The sequence below is a fragment of the Nuphar pumila genome, chromosome 9, assembly GCF_984573655.1.
Source record: "Nuphar pumila chromosome 9, dmNupPumi1.hap1.1, whole genome shotgun sequence".
Classification (NCBI taxonomy): Eukaryota; Viridiplantae; Streptophyta; class Magnoliopsida; order Nymphaeales; family Nymphaeaceae; genus Nuphar; species Nuphar pumila.
Window position 1 is genome coordinate 96,116,534 of NC_143257.1, and position 21,186 is coordinate 96,137,719.

Sequence of the window (21,186 nt, forward strand, 5' to 3'; positions counted from 1 at the left end):
TATATAGTTCCCATCTCACTAGCAACCCATCTGAGCATATGACCATTCGCCTCATCATCTGTCATGCTGTCCTCCAACCCTACTAGTTGAAGTGTTAAATTGCTTGTGATTGCTAAAATCAACCCACAAATCTAGTGGGCTCTTCTGAACTGGTTCCAGCGATTGTCATTTAGTCAATCAGCTAGATTAGCATATGTTGCTCATACTATAGGGACATTGGCTTCAGCAGGTCTTTTCTTTGTGCTTGCACGTTAATCTATATTCTTTGTGCTTCATTTCCTATATACTATATCACCCAACCGAATGGCATCCATCCACTATCATACTAGCACTTCATTCTACATCTCTACATATTTTTTTTATTTTGCCATAGCATTTGTTCCCCTGTTACACCATAATGTTTTCACCTATATCTGTATCATTCCTCCCCCTGCTACATACTTTGATAAGCAATGCTCCAGCCGCTGCTAATTTATTCTGAATTCTGGGAGAACAAGTGAGAATGACAAAAATACAAGGAACCTGCTGCCAAAGTTACTCCAGTAGCCATATCAGCAAGATGTGAGGCATTGTTGGAGCTAACCCTTTAAGAATTCCGATGCTGAAATGAAGGAGTCTCAGAGTCACCCATCATCTTGTTTTTCCTCCTGTACATCTTTTCTTTTTTTTTCTTATGATTTGAGGAGTGATAATTTCTGGGTGCATACAGGTTTGGTCCAGAATGGGGATTATGTGACTGGGACCGACATCGTATAGTGGGAAAAGGATCATAACATCCGCCATATCGCCATCCAGGTGTTGAAGAGAATTTCAAAGAGGAGCTTTCGAAGATCACCTTGTTATCTTGTCTATATTCGATGCTGGTTCTCTTCAAAATCAGGAAGAGCAGAATACGATTTACTGTGTTGACGTTACAAGCATAAAAGGTGGCAAGTTCATTATCGAGTACTCTAATTCAAGGATTTCATCTGAGGAAGGTCAATACAACCAATCTTTAGCATGGGCTGCAACAAGTCCAGAAATGTAAATATGGTATGTAATATTCTCTTGAACATTACCATGGATACTTCTATAAATTTTCATTCAGGGGACATGATTATTTAGTTACAGGAATCATCAATGATCATTGTTAAAATAATCCAATTATTACTGAACTTCATATAAATACATGGCCTTTCCAAAATGAATTTGGTAACTGGCTTCCAATGGAGCATGTGTTGCGTTCATTGGCAGCTGCTACAAGGAATGGTTGTGCTTGAGTTTGGCAGCAGATTTGTAATGTGTTATATCCGTGTTTTGATATCTAACATTTTTTTATCATATATGACCCCCATTATGATTTCTCTAAGTTAGGAAGTAGAGCATTAAGTAACTTGCATGCCTGTGAATAAATGAATCAATGCTAAGCATTGAAGGTTGATACAGACTGTGTTGGGTGGCCTCTTGTTGTCAGCCTATACATTAACAGTTAGTGTGTTGGCATCATGTAGTGTATAACGGATTATCTGTATTAATAGTCAGTGGGTTAGCAAGTCTACATCAGTGCATAGATAAGTCATTGAACAAGCAACATGTATTAGTCTACATTAGATATTATGCATTAGAGAGTTCAAATAGGTATAATTAAGGGGTAAGAATATGTCAGTAAATCTGGACTAACAGTGCATCAATGTTGGGAAAGGTAGTGTCGATGCATGAGTTTAGCATGTATTGTCTATTGAAATTAGAATATCAGTTGCATGCACGATGGGTCAGTATAGGCATTGGTAGGTAGTGTATATCAGCGTCCTATTCCCATTGGTTTCTCCTATCACATTCCATCTAACATAAGGTATTCACATCAGGCTTAGACATACATGTACACCATCCCATTAGTATAAGTATTGCTTGTAAATGCTCTTTCCATACATGTTTTCCTCTTTTGATATGCATATCCGTGTGTATTTATCTCACTAATATGCATATATATATATATATATATTTCTTTCATTAGAAGTAGATGTCACACTCAGTCATAAGTATGCCAATTCTACCATAATATCTTCCACCTTCTTAGCATGTTATTCTATATTAATGTTGTCTTTGCAGGAATACATAGCGATTGTTAGATTCTTATTAGGAGCTTTTTCTTTTTATATAAAAATTTGTAATAGCTATATATTAATGAAAATTTGCTTTTCCTGTTTTAGATAGAATGAATGAGTATTGTAAATATCATGAATTACTTGTTCTTCATGCATTTTTCCTTTATTTCTCAAAATCTCACATTGGTGAAACACGAATGGCACGTGCACCATTTCGTAAGAGGTAAATTAATCCTAAGTTGATGATTTACATCAACGGCCATAGTCGGGGTGTAAACAAAACTTAGTATTTTTATCTTTTACGAAATAACACTGGATCCATACTGGATCCGTTTTCAAAATTTATCATATTTTCCTTAAATATTTTCTTCTTTTATTAGAATTTAACTTAAAATTAATCCACAATATATACCAATGACCATAGTCAGGGTATATTGAGAGTTAATTTCATTTTAAATTCTATAAAAGCACCAAATGTGTTTTATTTTTTACCTGAATTTAAATATAGATTGTTATATAACACATTCAATGACCATAGTCAGGGATGTATTATATTTTCAATCTTATTTTAATTCATTTCAAGAATAAGATAGCTTTTCAAAATCTAAATTCAAAATTCTTTAAATTTATTCATCATTTAGGATAGAGTTGCATCATATTTTCCAAATCCTTTTCATAAATCCAAGTGATTCTTTCCTTCATTTCTCAGATCAAAACCTATTCATAAATTCAAATTTCTCAAATGGATTCAAGAATTCAAATTCAAGGTCCTATTTGACTTTGAAACTTCAGAATCACCTTATATTTCAAAATCCATATTCTATCTCAAATTGAAAGTACAATTTAACTTTGAAATTCATCTGTATATTCAAGATTCAATTTCTAAAATTCCTTTTTCCAAATTCAATTCAAACTTAGAAATTCTTGATTCATCCTCTAAATTCCAGATTCAAAATTCAAATTCAAAGTCCAATTTGACTTTGAAATTCATATTCCAAGTTCAAAATTCTCAAAATCAAATTTTGAAATTCCAAATCCAAAGTTAAATCTTAAATCCAACTTGGATTCAGATTTCCAAGTACAAATCCCCACTTTTTGGATCTCAAATTCAGATCCAAAAACCCATTCTAGGATCCAGGATTCAATATTCACATTGGATCTCATACTTCAGATCCAGTTCCATTTTAGGATCCAGAACCAATTTCACATTGGATCTCAGACTTCGGATCCAAATCCATCTTTAGGGTCCAGAGTCCAAATTCCATTTTGGATCTTAGACTTCAAATCCAATTTCCTTATAGGATCCAGAATCCAATTTCACATTGGATCTCAGGCTTCAGATCCAAATCCATCTTAGGATCCAGAACCCAATTCTACTTTGGATCCAAATCTATTCTAGGATCCAAAACCCAATTCTACATTTGGATCTCAGACTTCAGATCCACTCCATTTTAGGATCCAGAACCCAAGTCAATCTTGGAGTCTAAAATCTCGGATCCCATTCTGTTTAGGATCCGGAATCCAATTCTAAATTCTAGATTTCAAATCCATTTTCGGATCTAATCTGAATCTCTTAAATCCATTTCTATTCTTAAATACCACTTGATTTTCTCAAATCCATTCTAAGATTCAAATTCAATATCACTTCAAAACTTCATCTTCTTCTCTTAAATCCATGATTAAATCCAAAATCCATTTATGACTTTGAAACTTCATTTTCAAAACTTCAAATCATTCTTTCTCAAAGTCAAGATCTATCCTTCCAAACTCTGATTTACTTCAAAAACTTGGAACTTCTCTGATCTATCTCAAGTTCTAAGTTAGATTCAATCATTTCTTCACTCCTTTATCAAATTCATCTCAGAATACTTGGAAATTTCCAAAACAATCTTTTCAAAAAGAGCATACATCCTTGCATTGCACAAGCATGATTCTTTGTGCATTTAGAGTTAGAATAAATTCTTAGATTATATTTAGGCAAAGCAAAAGGCATAGATTCGATCCTTGGTTCGATTACCCCTGGTAAAGGTGCCAGGAACGGTCGAACCTCGTACCGACGAGCGAATCCTGTCTCTCCATTTTCCCGCAAATTTTCAAAACGGAGGTGAGTTAAATTTCTAAATATTTTCAAATTAAGGTCAAGTGAGACCGCGCAAAATAGTTCATCTTCTCTCTTTCTTTCTTTTCTCTTCTCTTTCTCTTTTCTTTCTTTTATTCTTCTCTCTTCAAAAAGGAGGAAAATGGAGGTTAGAAAAGGAAAAGAGAAGGAAGAGAGAGAAACCACAAGAGAGGAAAAATTTTGCGATGATCACAGTTTTGGCGACCGAGATGGGACTCGTCTTCGTCCGGTTGGATTTGCGCCTTTGCTTTGCTTTTATATAATCTAAGTCTTTATTCTAACATATGTCAGCTACATTTTCATGCAAACCTTAGGAGCCTAGACTTTGTCCTAAGCTGACATCATTACATATAGGATCTAAGTATGGTTTGGTAGGACCATATTGAGGAGATTATATCTATGTTCACATTAGATTTAGGACTGAAATACAACTCTCCTCAATTCTAGGGATTGAATGCAAAACAATGTATGCAAGTGTATGCTTCTCTTTATTTAAATTCTATCTCTTTAGGACTTGCATTAGAGCCTTCTGATTTTATTGCATGTTGGTCATATTTTGAAAACATCCCTACCTATATTGTCCCGGTCTTCACGTTGCTGGGCTGTCTCACTGAACCATAGTTCGGGAGAGAGCCTCACAACTGGACCACTTATTTGGGTTTGCGCCCCCCTACCACGTACCTAAGGGTCATAGTCCGAGGTATATCGGTAGGTGCTCAAGGATGTTGGGAAGCCATTACCTTAGAACCGAAGAGATATCTTATATGCCACGTACTTCGAGCTTCGGCTTGAGTATATCGGCATACCTTGATTGGAATCAGATGATCTAAAACTTAGAGTTAAGATTAAGGTCCTATCAGCCATTTCAAATATTGCATATAGAGTCAGCTTTAGGGAGTGTTATTTGCGCATCCTTACTTGTATGTCTGTGATTGAATGATATTATATATGTATATGTATCTTCCTTATATTTTCCAAAACCCTGGGTATATATTATTCAAAATTCCCTCTTTTAAAAACCCAGGTGTATTGCCTTTTCTTTCTGATTTTTTCAAAATCTTTTTGATCTTGCCTGCTATTTTTCAAAATTTTTAAATCCTTGTCATCTATTTTCAAAATTTGTTTTCCTCCATCATGAGAGAAATGATATTGCCTATGAGGATTTTCAAAATCATAAAATTTCTTCTAAAAAGTCTTCAAAAGATTCAAATATTTTGATCTAAATCCCTTTTAAATAAACTAACATGTTGATTTTCCTTTTTCAAATTAGGTTTTGAAAACCATTTGTCTTCAAAATCATCACCTCATGTTTGTTTTCTCTTTCGAAACTGGTTTTTAAACCAATATCCTCGAAATCAAACCTCATGATGATCTCTCATGATGATTCTCTTTTTTAAAGGATCAGATCTCGCGCTGATCATTCTTCTTACAAATGAATTTTCCTCCCAAAATGATTTCTCACTTATCTTTTAAATAAATATTTTTCTTTCAAGATCCCATATGCAGGCAGGATCAGAAAAACTCCTTTTTCTCAAATCTTGTAAATCTTCAGTTAATTTTGATATCTTCATCAGTTTCATTCATTTTATTCATATTTTTATCAAGTTTTATCAAGTTTATCAATATTCCCTCAATTTTATTAAAAAATTTATGAATCCTCTTACCCTTTCAGGTTAAGGGATAAACCTGATGCCTCTTTCCCATGAGGTATTTCCTTTATTCTTCGTTTCCTGCTCAGGTTAAGGGATAAACCTGACCCTCGTTGTCCGAGGTGTTCCCATTCAGGATAAGGGATAATCCTGAGACCCCTTATAGGAGCAATGACGCTACCTATGAGGATTCCTTTGTAAATACAAGTTTTGCCAATCTTTATTGATTTTCTAGATTTATATCAATTTCTCTTTCATTAAATTTTCTTAAATTCAGGATGAAGGATAATCCTGAGACCTCTCGTAGGGGCAACAATGCTACCTACGAGAATTCTTTTTGCAAATACAAGTTTTTATCAATCTTTATTGATTTCTAAATTTATATCAATTTCTCTTTAAATTCTATTCTTTTTCCCATTCAGGATAAGGGAAAATCCTGAGACCCCTCGTAGGAGCAATAACGCTACCTATGAGGATTCTTTTGTAAATACAAGTTTCGTCAACCTTCACTTATATCAATTTTTCTTCATTTAAATTCCTTAAATTCTTTTTCCCATTCAGGATAAGGGATAATCCTGAGAACTCTCGTGGGGGCAACAATGCTACCTGTGAGAATTCTTTTTACAAAAAAGAAATCAATTTTCTCAAATGTTCTACATTTTTTTTCAAAGTTCTATATCCTTTTGTCTTCTCAAAGTTTATTCTTTTTATATTCCCCGTCACATACCTGGTCCATCTAAATCATAGATCATAAATTCTAAATCTTGTCATATCCCTTCTAAATTCAAATCTCAGGTTATCTCTTCATAAAATCTTCTAGTTCCCCTTCAGGTTAAGGGATAAACCTGAATCATTCTTTTTCTAAATTCTCTTCAAAATGTCTATTCTATTTTCCCTTCAGGATAAGGGATAATCCTGAAACCCCGGTCATTCTTTTTGCTTCAATCTCTAAATATCTTAAATAGGCCGATCTCCTTCCCGACTCTCAGTTGAAAAACCTAGTGTTCGCATTGGTTATGTTGCTAAGTTTTAAAATCTAAAGATCGAGTTCATCAGTCCTCGTGCTGTTTGTCTCTCAGAAAGTCTCAATCTTAAATCAAGTCATTAAATGAAATATCCCAGCTACTTCGTTGGTCGTTAAATGATTAAATGAAATGTCCCAGCTACTTCGCTGGTCGTTAAATGATTAAATGAAATGTCCCAGCTACTTCGCTGGTCGTTAAATAATTAAATGAAATGTCCCAGCTACTTCGCTGGTCGTTAAATGATTAAATGAAATGTCCCAGCTACTTCGCTGGTCGTTAAATGATTAAATGAAATGTCCCAGCTACTTCGCTGGTCCTTAAATGATTAAATGAAATGTCCCAGCTACTTCGCTGGTCGTTAAATGATTAAATGAAATGTCCCAGCTACTTCGCTGGTCGTTAAATGATTAAATAAAATGTCCCAGCTACTTCGTTGGTCGTTAAATGATTAAATGAAATGTTTCAGCTACTTCGCTGGTCGTTAAATGATTAAATGAAATGTCCCAGCTACTTCGCTGGTCGTTAAATGCTTAAATGAAATGTCCCAGCTACTTCGCTGGTCGTTAAATGATTAAATGAAATGTTCCAGCTACTTCGCTGGTCGTTAAATGATTAAATGAAATGTCCCAGCTACTTCGCTGGTCGTTAAATGCTTAAATGAAATGTCCCAGCTACTTCGTTGGTCGTTAAATGATTAAATGAAATGTTCTAGCTACTTCGCTGGTCGCTAAATGAAATGTCTCAACTACTTCATTGGTCGTTAAATGAAATGTCCCAGCTACTTCGCTGGTCGTTAAATAAAATGTCCCAGCTACTTCGTTGGTCGTTAAATAAAATGTTCCAACTCCTTCGTTGGTCGTTAAATGAAAGGTCCCAGTTTTTACTGGTCATTAAATGAAAGGTTTCAGCTACTTCGTTGGTCGTTAAATGAAATATCTCAGTTTTACTGGTCAGAAAGTCCAAAATCATAGATGCAATTAAAGGTCGCATCAAAATCTATATTGAGTAAATATTTCACATAGAAGTCATGAAAACTTTGCCAATTTGCTAAAAATATTTGTTGATTCCAAATAAATCTTACTGCACAAAAGAATCACTTCGGATTACCTCTAGTATTTTCTTCCAAAAAGGTGAAACTTTTGCGAAAAAGAGGTAAAAATTCAAGTCTTTTTCCTGTTGATCAACCAAAAGGATGAAAGAAATATCCTCGGTATGATTAGTGAAATAAATATTCAATGACATTGAAAAGCCGAAAGCGAATTAATATTGATCATAGTTATGACGCATGTTTTAAAATGACTTTCTGGCAATTAGGCAGTGGAAATATCCTGAGCGCTAAAAAGAATCTACTCAATTCATATCTCCTTATCCATTTTAAAGCTGCAATCAAATATCTGCAAAAGGGATCTCTCAATTGTCGTCAAGATGAAGGCGAATTAAGCGAGTAGACCCCCGGGGCCAAAGAAGATTTGGATCATCTACTGAGATGAAGGAGTTTATGAAGGATCCTTCCAGGGAAAGTTCAAATCACCGTCAAGATGAAGGCGAGTGTGATGGACCTACCGACAAACCCTAAATGATATTTGATTTCTACTATCATCTAAAGACCTTTGAGCCAATACCATCATATATAATCCCTGAGAAAAAGAAGGATCAGAACATCTTCGAGATGAAGGAGTTTGTGACGTACCCTTCCCTGAAAAAGAGAGAAAAGTTAGGACATCTCCAAAATGAAGGATGATATAAAAAGCCCGAGAAAGCTCAATGACTCAAAAAGAGTGCAAGAAAGATCATCATGGGAAAACACTCAGATATCAAACTGCCGAATTTGCCAGAAGTCGTCTTTTCTTATGCAAAATTCTTTTATCAATGTCTTTTCACTTTTTGCTTTTATGAAATTGAGAATATTTCTTCTCTTCTCATATCAGGGAAATGGATAGCTTCCTTGAAGAAAGTCATCAGTACTAAAACTTTGAATTTGACTCTTAAAACCAAGAAATTAGCCTCGTTCGAGGAAATACTCTAGGTAAAAGAGGGAATATCTTTTGCACATATATGCACATTTTCAAGCGTTGAAGTCAACTATAAATTTATCTTATTGGCAAAATTTTCTAGATATTCTAAGAATGAAGTAAATATTCAATATCCATTTTGATGCAACCTAGCGTTGTTTTCCAGAAGAGTTACCCCATTCAGTTGAAGTATCTCTCCTGTCCCATCACGGTTTCGAGAAATCCGTGTGGTCGTTCCCACTCAGGCTAAGGGTCAAACCTGAACTTTTTGCGAGAGGTCATTAAAGTCAAAAGCTGATTTAGTCTCAACAATGAGACGCTCAAAGTTCATCCCTTTCTCAAGCTTTAGGGAACCCCATTTCCTTCCTCATTTCGCAAACCCCTTTCGGATTTGTTCGTCCAAACTCCGAAGGCCCCATCATGGTCTCTTCACTCGAGGATTTCATATGGTCGTCCCCTTCAGGTTGAGGGTTAAGCCTAAACCTCGTACCCTTGAGGTGTCTTCCTTTTCAGGTTTTGGTTAAACCTGAATCTTGTTCCAACGAGTTTCCCTCGTTTCGACGAGGTGTTTTCCTCCAATCCCATCATGGTTCTTCCCATCGAGGAATCCATGCCTTGTATATCCATCTAGGACAAGATCTTGCTTGAGCTTCATCTCATGAGACATTTGCCAAAAATGTCCCATCAAGGTCATCATATATTCCCTTCCCCATTCAGGTTATTTTGAGATATATTCGTCCCATCCAGGTTAAGGGCTAAACCTAAGTCATTCTGAAAAGCTGATTTTGTCTCACCCATGAGACTTGATCAAAATTCTTATTTTTTATCATTTCGGGATCTTCACCCAAAATCCCATCACAATTTCCTCATTTTTTACTCAGTCATATCACTTTCGAGGATTTCGTCTTCCAAAAGCCATTCGAGGATAAAGTTTTAAATCTGAAAAACCACGTCTTTTAAATCAAATTCTACCACAACCAGTTCAGATCTGCTGACTAGGGCATTTTTCAAAAATTTGGAGTGTTTTCTTTGCCACTAAGTTCGGCTTTCAACCGGCTTAGTAGCAAAGAGGGGCATCTGTGAACACCCCAAATTTTTCAAAATCTTTTAAATATTCCCTTTTTGCCCCTGATATCATTTTTTGAGCAAATGAGTCATTTCAAAACTAAATTCCAGTTCATTTCTCAAATTAAATTCATTTCATATGTTTAAATTGATTTCGGATCTGGATCCATTGTCCAGATCTAAATCTGAGCCTCGTTGTCCAACTTTTAAATTAAAATTATAGAAAATACCAAAAATAGTTTTTAAATAACTCGGACAGTCCATCCAACATCTGTTTGGATCCATCATGTATTTCTCGATTCGAGTGTCAAAACTTGAACATTTCTCAAAACCTGGGTCCAAACCCATTTTTTGAAGAAATCTCCTCTAAATAACCTCGAAAACCTTCTTTTTGTAAATATTTCTCAAAAATACACAAAAATTAGTTTAATCCTTGTTTTGCCGTACATTTTAGGATTTTTATTCCAAAAATACAAAAAAATGTAGAAATACCAAGAAAAGAACAAAAAAATAAAAAATAATGAAAGAAAATTACAAAAAATAGAAATGGTTTTTAAGAGAAACCCATTTTGAAATTTCTTTTTATAAGGAGACCCCTTTTGGAAAAAGTAAAAAAACCTTGCAAAAACTCACAAATCAAGTTAGGGTTTCGGGGGGGAGACTCTCTCGAATTTTCTCCCTAAGCTGCCTCCATTTCTCTCTTCACTCTCTCTTTCTCCCGATTCTCTTCTTCATGAAACCCTACATCTCCCAAAAATCTCTTTCCTCCATGCCCCGATCTTCAACTTCCCCATTCTCCACCTTCGATTGCCAACCTCTCCTCCCTCATCCCGTTCATCTTCAACAAACTCACCTTCTCGATCCCTCTCTCTCCCCTATTTAACAAACCGAAAAGAAAACCCCCAGGACCGCGTTTCACCCCACCATACTCCTTCTTCTCCTTTTTTTCTCTTCCTCACCTTCCTATCTCCTCTGCTTCTCCTCAAATGCAAGTCCTCAAATAACAAGTCGACTACCTCCACCATTACAGGTAAGTATGTTTTCTTCTCCTCTGTAATTTTTTCTTCCCTCTTTGATTTTCTTGCTTTTTAAACCCATTAACGCACCATGGGTGACGTTGGGTTGCTTGTGCAACATCAACCCACCCATGTGCAATAGCAATGGAATATTTACTCCGACATTTCCTTCTTACATTTATTAAAATCTCCCTGGTTTTGGTTAAATGTCTGTTTTCAAAATTTCATTTTCATCATCCGATCCCCTGCTCTTTTCTGTTATTTATTTCAAGTATCATCTATGTTTTGATTTTCTCATTTTAAATAGCATCGAATTTATAATGACTGCATGTGTTCATTTACATTTCCCTCTTTCTCATAATTGTTTTTCCTATAAATCCTCTCTGGTTATATGTTATTCAGATAAGGTGGATGGGGATTGAATACCCATCTGCCGATGAGTCGTATGATGCAGCAATAAAGTCCTCAGTTCGTTCTCCTTATGGAAAATTGGATCGATGTATTTGCTTTACATGTTTCAGTTTTCCATATTTTTATTCCTGCTAGTTCTCAATTTTATTTCCATTTTTTATTTTGTGTTAATATTATGATCCTTGATTCCAACAGCTTTATGTTGTGCTCTTCCCCCTCTATTTCCCTTTTCTTTTATCGAATTTCAGTAGTCCATAAACAACGATAACCTCATCACCGCCCGGTGTATGACAACTTCCATGGCCTATTCAGCACTGACGATCGGCACTACATCATAGATCGTATGTATTGGTTTGTTTTCCATTTGTCTGCATCACATTCCTGCATTTCTTTTAGCATTTCATACTTGTTTCATCATATTGATCTTTCATTTCAGTACCTATCATTTCCGTCCAGCACCAGGTGCCTATGCATCATGATTCATATTAGTTGTATACGAAGTCTGTCAGTCATCTCTTAGATTCTTGATTAGTTGCCTCAAAACGGTTCATGATTGATCTCTCGCAAGTGACTAATCCTCAGTCTGGTGCTAGATAATCGTCCATTGAGAAGGTAAAAGAATGGAATAAAAAAAAAGAAAGTGAGGTGGGAACAAGAGGAAGACTTGAACCTCGAATCTGAATGATGGATTAAGGAAACCGATTCTGGTGATGCAGTACAGGTGGAGCAATGTACAACTTCAGATTTGCTGGAGTCAAGTTGGTCTTGTTGGGCAGCGACCATTTTGTAGCAATCAGTCTACCTGCTGTGAATAAGTCGATTCACTGTTGCTAGGAAATCGTTCATCAGTGGACTGCTACGAAGGAATATACAGGTGATATCGTTTAAGCACATTCAGGTTATATGTCAATGGATATCTACAGCGGATCAATTGCGTTGATTGATGCATTTTCATTGGCTGGTCCTAAGGTAATCTTCTGATATCTAGCAAGTTTTGTTGAGAAAATTTAGCATATCTGGTGCAAATTTTTATTTTATTTTATTAAAATCAATTGACAGGTCGAGTGTTTGAATGGATCAGGTGATCGATTTCCATATCTGGTGTGTTTTTATGGAGTAATTGAATATTGTATCTGAGTTTAGCTGATATTCCCTTTGTCTACTTGCTATATGGCCCTCACCACTTACACCTCACCATTTTTTTTTATTTAATTGTCGTTACATCTTCGTTTAACTAGCTTCCATACCTTTACAATATATAGTTCCCATCTCACTAGCAACCCATCTGAGCATATGACCATTCGCCTCATCATCTGTCATGCTGTCCTCCAACCCTACTGGTTGAAGTGTTAAATTGCTTGTGATTGCTAAAATCAACCCACAAATCTAGTGGGCTCTTCTGAACTGGTTCCAGCGATTGTCATTTAGTCAATCAGCTAGATTAGCATATGTTGCTCATACTACAGGGAAATTGGCTTCAGCAGGTCTTTTCTTTGTGCTTGCACGTTAATCTATATTCTTTGTGCTTCATTTCCTATATACTATATCACCCAACCGAATGGCATCCATCCACTATCATACTAGCACTTCATTCTACATCTCTACATATTTTTTTTATTTTGCCCTAGCATTTGTTCCCCTGTTACACCATAATGTTTTCACCTATATTTGTATCATTCCTCCCCCTGCTACATACTTTGATAAGCAATGCTCCAGCCGCTGCTAATTTATTTTGAATTCTGGGAGAACAAGTGAGAATGACAAAAATACAAGGAACCTGCTGCCAAAGTTACTCCAGTAGCCATATCAGCAAGATGTGAGGCATTGTTGGAGCTAACCCTTTAAGAATTCCGATGCTGAAATGAAGGAGTCTCAGAGTCACCCATCATCTTGTTTATCCTCCTGTACATCTTTTCTTTTTTTTTTCTTATGATTTGAGGAGTGATAATTTCTGGGTGCATACAGGTTTGGTCCAGAATGGGGATTATGTGACTGGGACCGACATCGTATAGTGGGAAAAGGATCATAACATCCGCCACATCGCCATCCAGGTGTTGAAGGGAATTTCAAAGAGGAGCTTTCGAAGATCACCTTGTTATCTTGTCTATATTCGATGCTGGTTCTCTTCAAAATCAGGAAGAGCAGAATACGATTTACTGTGTTGACGTTACAAGCATAAAAGGTGGCAAGTTCATTATCGAGTACTCTAATTCAAGGATTTCATCTGAGGAAGGTCAGTACAACCAATCTTTAGCATGGGCTGCAGCAAGTCCAGAAATGTAAATATGGTATGTAATATTCTCTTGAACATTACCATGGATACTTCTATAAATTTTCATTCAGGGGACATGATTATTTAGTTACAGGAATCATCAATGATCATTGTTAAAATAATCCAATTATTACTGAACTTCATATAAATACATGGCCTTTCCAAAAGGAATTTGGTAACTAGCTTCCAATGGAGCATGTGTTGCGTTCATTGGCAGCTGCTACAAGGAATGGCTGTGTTTGAGTTTGGCAGCAGATTTGTAATGTGTTATATCCGTGTTTTGATATCTAACATTTTTTTTATCATATATGACCCCCATTATGATTTCTCTAAGTTAGGAAGTAGAGCATTAAGTAACTTGCATGCCTGTGAATAAACGAATCAGTGCTAAGCATTGAAGGTTGATACAGACTGTGTTGGGTGGCCTCTTGCTGTCAGCCTATACATTAACAGTTAGTGTGTTGGCATCATGTAGTGTATAACGGATTATCTGTATTAATAGTCAGTGGGTTAGCAAGTCTACATCAGTGCATAGATAAGTCATTGAACAAGCAACATGTATTAGTCTACATTAGATATTATGCATTAGAGAGTTCAAATAGGTATAATTAAGGGGTAAGAATATGTCAGTAAATCTGGATTAACAATGCATCAATGTTGGGAAAGGTAGTGTCGATGCATGAGTTTAGCATGTATTGTCTATTGAAATCAGAATATCAGTTGCATGCACGATGGGTCAGTATAGGCATTGGTAGGTAGTGTATATCAGCGTCCTATTCCCATTGGTTTCTCCTATCACATTCCATCTAACATAAGGCATTCACATCAGGCTTAGTCATACATGTACACCATCCCATTAGTATAAGTATTGCTTGTAAATGCTCTTTCCATACATGTTTTCCTGTTTTGATATGCATATCCGTGTGTATTTATCTCACTAATATGCATATATGTATATTTCTTTCATTAGAAGTAGATGTCACACTCAATCATAAGTTTGCCAATTCTACCATAATATCTTCCACCTTCTTAGCATGTTATTCTATATTAACCTTGTCTTTGCAGGAATACATAGCGATTGTTAGATTCTTATTAGGAGCTTTTTCTTTTTATCTAAAAATTTGTAATAGCTATATATTAATGAAAATTTGCTTTTCCTGTTTTAGATAGAATGAATGAGTATTGTAAATATCATGAATTACTTGTTCTTCATGCATTTTTCCTTTATTTCTCAAAATCTCACATTGGTGAAACACGAATGGCACATGCACCATTTCGTAAGAGGTAAATTAATCCTAAGTTGATGATTTACATCAACGGCCATAGTCGGGGTGTAAACAAAACTTAGTATTTTTATCTTTTACGAAATGACACTGGATCCATACTGGATCCGTTTTCAAAATTTATCATATTTTCCTTAAATATTTTCTTCTTTTATTAGAATTTAACTTAAAATTAATCCACAATATATACCAATGACCATAGTCAGGGTATATTGAGAGTTAATTTCATTTTAAATTCTATAAAAGCACCAAATGTGTTTTATTTTTTACCTGAATTTAAATATAGATTGTTATATAACACATTCAATGACCATAGTCAGGGATGTATTATATTTTCAATCTTATTTCAATTCATTTCAAGAATAAGATTGCTTTTCAAAATCTAAATTCAAAATTCTTTAAATTTATTCATCATTTAGGATAGAGTTGTATCATATTTTCCAAATCCTTTTCATAAATCCAAGTGATTCTTTCCTTCATTTCTCAGATCAAAACCTATTCATAAATTCAAATTTCTCAAAAGGATTCAAGAATTCAATTTCAAGGTCCTATTTGACTTTGAAACTTCAGAATCACCTTATATTTCAAAATCCATATTCTATCTCAAATTGAAAGTACAATTTAACTTTGAAATTCATCTGTATATTCAAGATTCAATTTCTAAAATTCCTTTTTCCAAATTCAATTCAAACTTAGAAATTCTTGATTCATCTTCTAAATTCCAGATTCAAAATTCAAATTCAAAGTCCAATTTGACTTTGAAATTCATATTCCAAGTTCAAAATTCTCAAAATCAAATTTTGAAATTCCAAATCCAAAGTTAGATCTTAAATCCAACTTGGATTCAGATTTCCAAGTACAAATCCCCACTTTTTGGATCTCAAATTCAGATACAAAAACCCATTCTAGGATCCAGGATTCAATATTCACATTGGATCTCAGACTTCAGATCCAGTTCCATTTTAGGATCCAGAACCAATTTCACATTGGATCTCAGACTTCGGATCCAAATCCATCTTTAGAGTCCAGAGTCCAAATTCCATTTTGGATCTTAGACTTCAAATCCAATTTCCTTATAGGATCCAGAATCCAATTTCACATTGCATCTCAGGCTTCAGATCCAAATCCATCTTAGGATCCAGAACCCAATTCTACTTTGGATCCAAATCTATTCTAGGATCCAGAACCCAATTCTATATTTGGATCTCAGACTTCAGATTCACTCCATTTTAGGATCCAGAACCCAAGTCAATCTTGGATTCTAAAATCTCGGATCCCATTCTGTTTAGGATCCGGAATCCAATTCTAAATTCTAGATTTCAAATCCATTTTCGGATCTAATCTGAATCTCTTAAATCCATTTCTATTCTTAAATACCACTTGATTTTCTCAAATCCATTCTAAGATTCAAATTCAATATCACTTCAAAACTTCATCTTCTTCTCTTAAATCCATGATTAAATCCAAAATCCATTTCTGACTTTGAAACTTCATTTTCAAAACTTCAAATCATTCTTTCTCAAAGTCAAGATCTATCCTTCCAAACTCTGATTTACTTCAAAAACTTGGAACTTCTCTGATCTATCTCAAGTTCTAAGTTAGATTCAATCATTTCTTCACTCCTTTATCAAATTCATCTCAGAATACTTGGAAATTTCCAAAACATTCTATTCAAAAAGAGCATACATCCTTGCATTGCACAAGCATGATTCTTTGTGCATTTAGCGTTAGAATAAATTCTTAGATTATATTTAGGCAAAGCAAAAGGCATAGATTCGATCCTTGGTTCGATTACCCCTGGTAAAGGCGCCAGGAACGGTCGAACCTCGTATCGACGAGCGAATCCCGTCTCTCCATTTTCCCGCAAATTTTCAAAACGGAGGCGAGTTAAATTTCTAAATATTTTCAAATTAAGGTCAAGTGAGACCGCGCAAAATAGTTCCTCTTCTCTCTTTCTTTCTTTTCTCTTCTCTTTCTCTTTTCTTTCTTTTATTCTTCTCCCTTCAAAAAGGAGGAAAATAGAGGTTAGAAAAGGAAAAGAGAAGGAAGAGAGAGAAACCACAAGAGAGGAAAAATTTTGCGATAATCACACTAGTTCAATTAGGACTATGTCCTCAGAGTCTCAGTTGAATTGGAACTCTGTTTTATTTCAATATTTGTTATTGTTTTCACAAGTTCTTTCATCTGTTTTTCAGAAAATACCAAAAAAAATCTAGAGTTTCAGTCCGATCAGGACTCCGTCCCAGAGTCCTAATCTAGTTAGGAGTCTATTTTGAAGTTTGTTTTCACTTATATTTTTATCCATTTTCATTTGTTTTCAAAAATTAAGTCATTTTTCAGAGTCTCGGTTGATTCAGGACTCTATTTCAGAGTTTCGGTTGAGTTAGAACTCTAACCCTGACTGTATTTTTCAACTTGTTTTTACCAGTTCTGATAAAATCTTTCAAAAACCTCTTTATTTGGATTTTAAAATCCAAAATCTCAGAGTCCTAAAGATTTAGGACTCTAGCCCAGAGTTTCAGTTCGCCTGAGACTATTGTCAAAAATTCTGAATTTCAATTATTGATTTTAACCCCTTCTCAAAGCCATTTTCAGTATTTATTTCAAATTTTCAAAACCTGATGTGGGCCCACCCCATTGGCGACGTATCCAGAGGAGTTTTGACTCAGTCAAGACTCTGTACCATTTCAAAACTTTCAATCTCAAAGTCTACTTTTGAAAACCCTCTCATTTTCAAGTTTTAAAATCGTTTTTGAAAATTCAAGAGGGGCCCACTCGGGGTGGCACCACATTTGAAGAAGTCAAGGTTAGACTAGGGTTAGTCATTGTCCTAGTTAGGCTAGGGGTTTAGAGGAGTCAAAAGCAATTATGAAAATCCATTTTATTTAAGTTTTAAACCATTGGTTTTTAAAGGTTTTAAATTCAAGTTCTAAAAAAAACAAATGTGGGTCCATACTAGGTGGTGCCACATTTGGACTTTTTAGGGTTTAATTAGGTGTTAATTAGGGTTTAGTTAGATTTCATTTAGAGTTAGGAAACCACAAAAAATCGTTCTCCCTTGGTGGTTTTAGATAGAGTTTGAAAAAGTCAAAGTTATGTATTAATTAGTCCTAATTACATGGGTTTTGAAAAACTATAAAAAGGGGTCTTTAGAGAGGCAAAAGGAGCTCTTTTCTCTCTCAAATTTTTGTGGCTTCTCTCTCCTCTCCAGAACCTCCACCTTCCTCCATTGCAGCTTCAGCCCCAAGGTGAGTTATTTAATATTATTTTATTATTTTTTATTAGTTTTTATGATTTTTCAATAGATTTCACCATGAAAACTCCCCTTTCATGGATTTAACCATGGATTCAACCTCAAGAACCTCAAGTTCAATTCAAGAAGATGATCTAACCCTATTCCATGCTGTTTTACATGATTCTAATCCATTAGAATTGTTTATTGCATTATTTTTTATATTCTTAACCAAGAAAACATGAGATTTATCTGATTAAATAGATTAAATCCATGGTTTCAAGGGTAAAAGCAATTTCAGCCATGGATTCCCTATATTTTTTTTATTTTTTTAGCATAATAATATTTATTACATGTGTTTCATCATCAAAATCAATTTTGTTTTGCTGTTTAGATAATTTTTATGGTTTTTTATGCTTAAATCATATTTTTTTTAGTGTTTCTTAGATTTCTGCATGTTTTAATTTCAGATAAGTAGAAAGCATGTTAGTTCATATTGAAATATTCATTAAAAATTTCTGATTTTTTTATATATGATACAGGGATATGTCAGTGAAATACTGTACAAAATTTAGATGTTTTGGAATTCGGAAACCCTGTTAATAACATACAAAGTCAAATCGAGATTTCTGTTAATTAAAATCATTGTTTAATTTCAAGCCTAACTTGCAGATTTGTTATTTCTCTCATCCGATATCCGATTTGAGATCCGTAAAGTGCAATAGCTTCATGTTGATGTGATATATTTACTGAGAAATTTTGAAATTTTTTTGCCTCTGTTTTGTATTTTTACTCTGTCAGAGAATTAGATTTAAAATTTAAAACTCGTTAGGGTTTACCAAAACCCTAATCAGATGTAATGATCATAGATCTAAAACCGTAGATCCGATTCATGATCTGTTAAAAAGGAAGTTCATTATTTTTGTGTGTAATATTCACTGCTAAAATCTCAGAAATTTTTGGTTAATTGTGTTATTTATTTTTGTATTTTCAACCGGAAGTACCTGTTCTAAGCAATTTTATATTCATTAAATTTTAGTCCAGATTGTCGGAAGGGTGTCTCCCTAACCGGAGATGATTTTTCTGATCTGTAAAATGAAGGTTCTCTGTTTTTCTATCTAGTTTACATCTGTAAAATGTCAGAAATTTCTATGGTGAATTGACCCCTGATTTGGGTCTAACTCTAAAACTGGTCTGTGACCATGGGTAAAAATAGATTATTTTAGGGTTTTAATGTAATTTTTGAATTGGAATAATGTCAAAAAATATATTTTTATGATTTCAATCTGATTTTATGGTTATAAAAAGTGCAGGTGTCAATTTTTATCAAATTTGGAATTCATTTGATGCTTGAATCAATCAAATTGCAAAACAGGGAACCGGTAGGATCCCGAAACACTGCTAAAATCATGATTTTCATGATATTTCTTGATATTCATGTATAAGTTCATGTTTTTAGGATTTGTTCATGTTTAGAATCATATTAGAATGCTTCATTGTCAATTTTAAGTTTATTCCAATTCTAAATCCTAAGTTTTTACTAAAATCTATTTCAGAAATCCATAGTCTTGCTATCAGAGGCAATTTGGTTATTTGACCTAAATTTTGAAATTCTAAACCCTAATTTTCATATTTTTAATCATGTCATATCATATTTAGTTTAATTTATTTTCATTTAAATTCCAAAATCCCATTTTTATAAAATATTCTTCTGAAACCCTGATTTCAAGGCCATAGTCTTGCTATCAGGGGTATTTTGGTCATTTTGACCCCAAATTCAAATTTTCAAATCTCATCTTTATTATTTATTTAATTTTAAGTCATATTTTATTAAGTTTATATCAAAGAGTCATGGAAAAAGGCATATATCTAGCAAAATCCAGTAATTTCTAGATGTTACTGGATAAATCTAGAAAAGTCGACATTTCTTCACTAACAAGTTTTCTAGTTTTGCAGGAATATTGAAGACTTTATTTTCCTTAAAATTTCTGTATTTAAATTCAATTAGTGATGTAAATTGTAATTAAATTTGGAATAAGAATTTCAATTTCTGCTTAGATTAGGATTTGCATTGCATATAGTTTAATTCTACAACTTTTAATATCTGATGAATATATCAATCATGCATATTTTTATAAATCCACCATGGTCTACACGAATGGCATGTGCACTAGCCCTTATGGAGTTGACAAACTCGATAGAATTCATATTTATAGCCATAGTCAGAATACGAATGAGACCCAGATTTGTGATCTTCATATTAGCCACCTTCAGCCTACACTCTTAGGCTAACTTCAAAATGCACTGCATTTTTCAAAACTCAAAAGGATTTTCTCAATTCTTCAAAATCAAGTCTTTCAAGTCCATATTCATTCATTTCATTCATTTTCAAATTCCAATTCAGAGAAATCAATTTTCTCAAAATTTTCTAAGTCTTACTCAGAAATCTATTTTCTCAAAAACATTAAGTTTTCAAAGGATATTCCAACTATTTCTCAAGTTCAAATCATGATTTTCTAAGCTATATTTTCAATTTCAAAGTTTGAATTCAGAGAAATCAAGTTTTTCCAAAGTTATTTGAATTTTGTCAGAATCGATTTTCACAAAACCCTTATATTTCTTCAGAAATCGATTTTTACTTTCTCAGAAACATTCTCTCAATCATGATTCACGATTTTTAAAGGATTTCTTTTCCAAAAATTTCCAAGTATTTCAAATCTCAGAAGCAAATATCATGTTTTCAAATATGCATTTTCAGAAAATTCATAGTACATGCCTAATTCTTTGTGCATTTAGGAAATAGAACACAATTTAGACAAGTTGAGCAAATCTAAGCACACTTTTGATCCTTGGTTCGATTACCCCTAGTAAAGGTGCTAGGAACGGTTGAACCTCGTACCGACAGACGAGTCCCATTCCTTAGAATTATCCCGCATTTTAAAATGGAGGTGAGTTGTTTTCAAAATCTTTTTCAAAGGTCAGTTTGACTTGCAAAAGTAAAATTTTGCGATGATAACA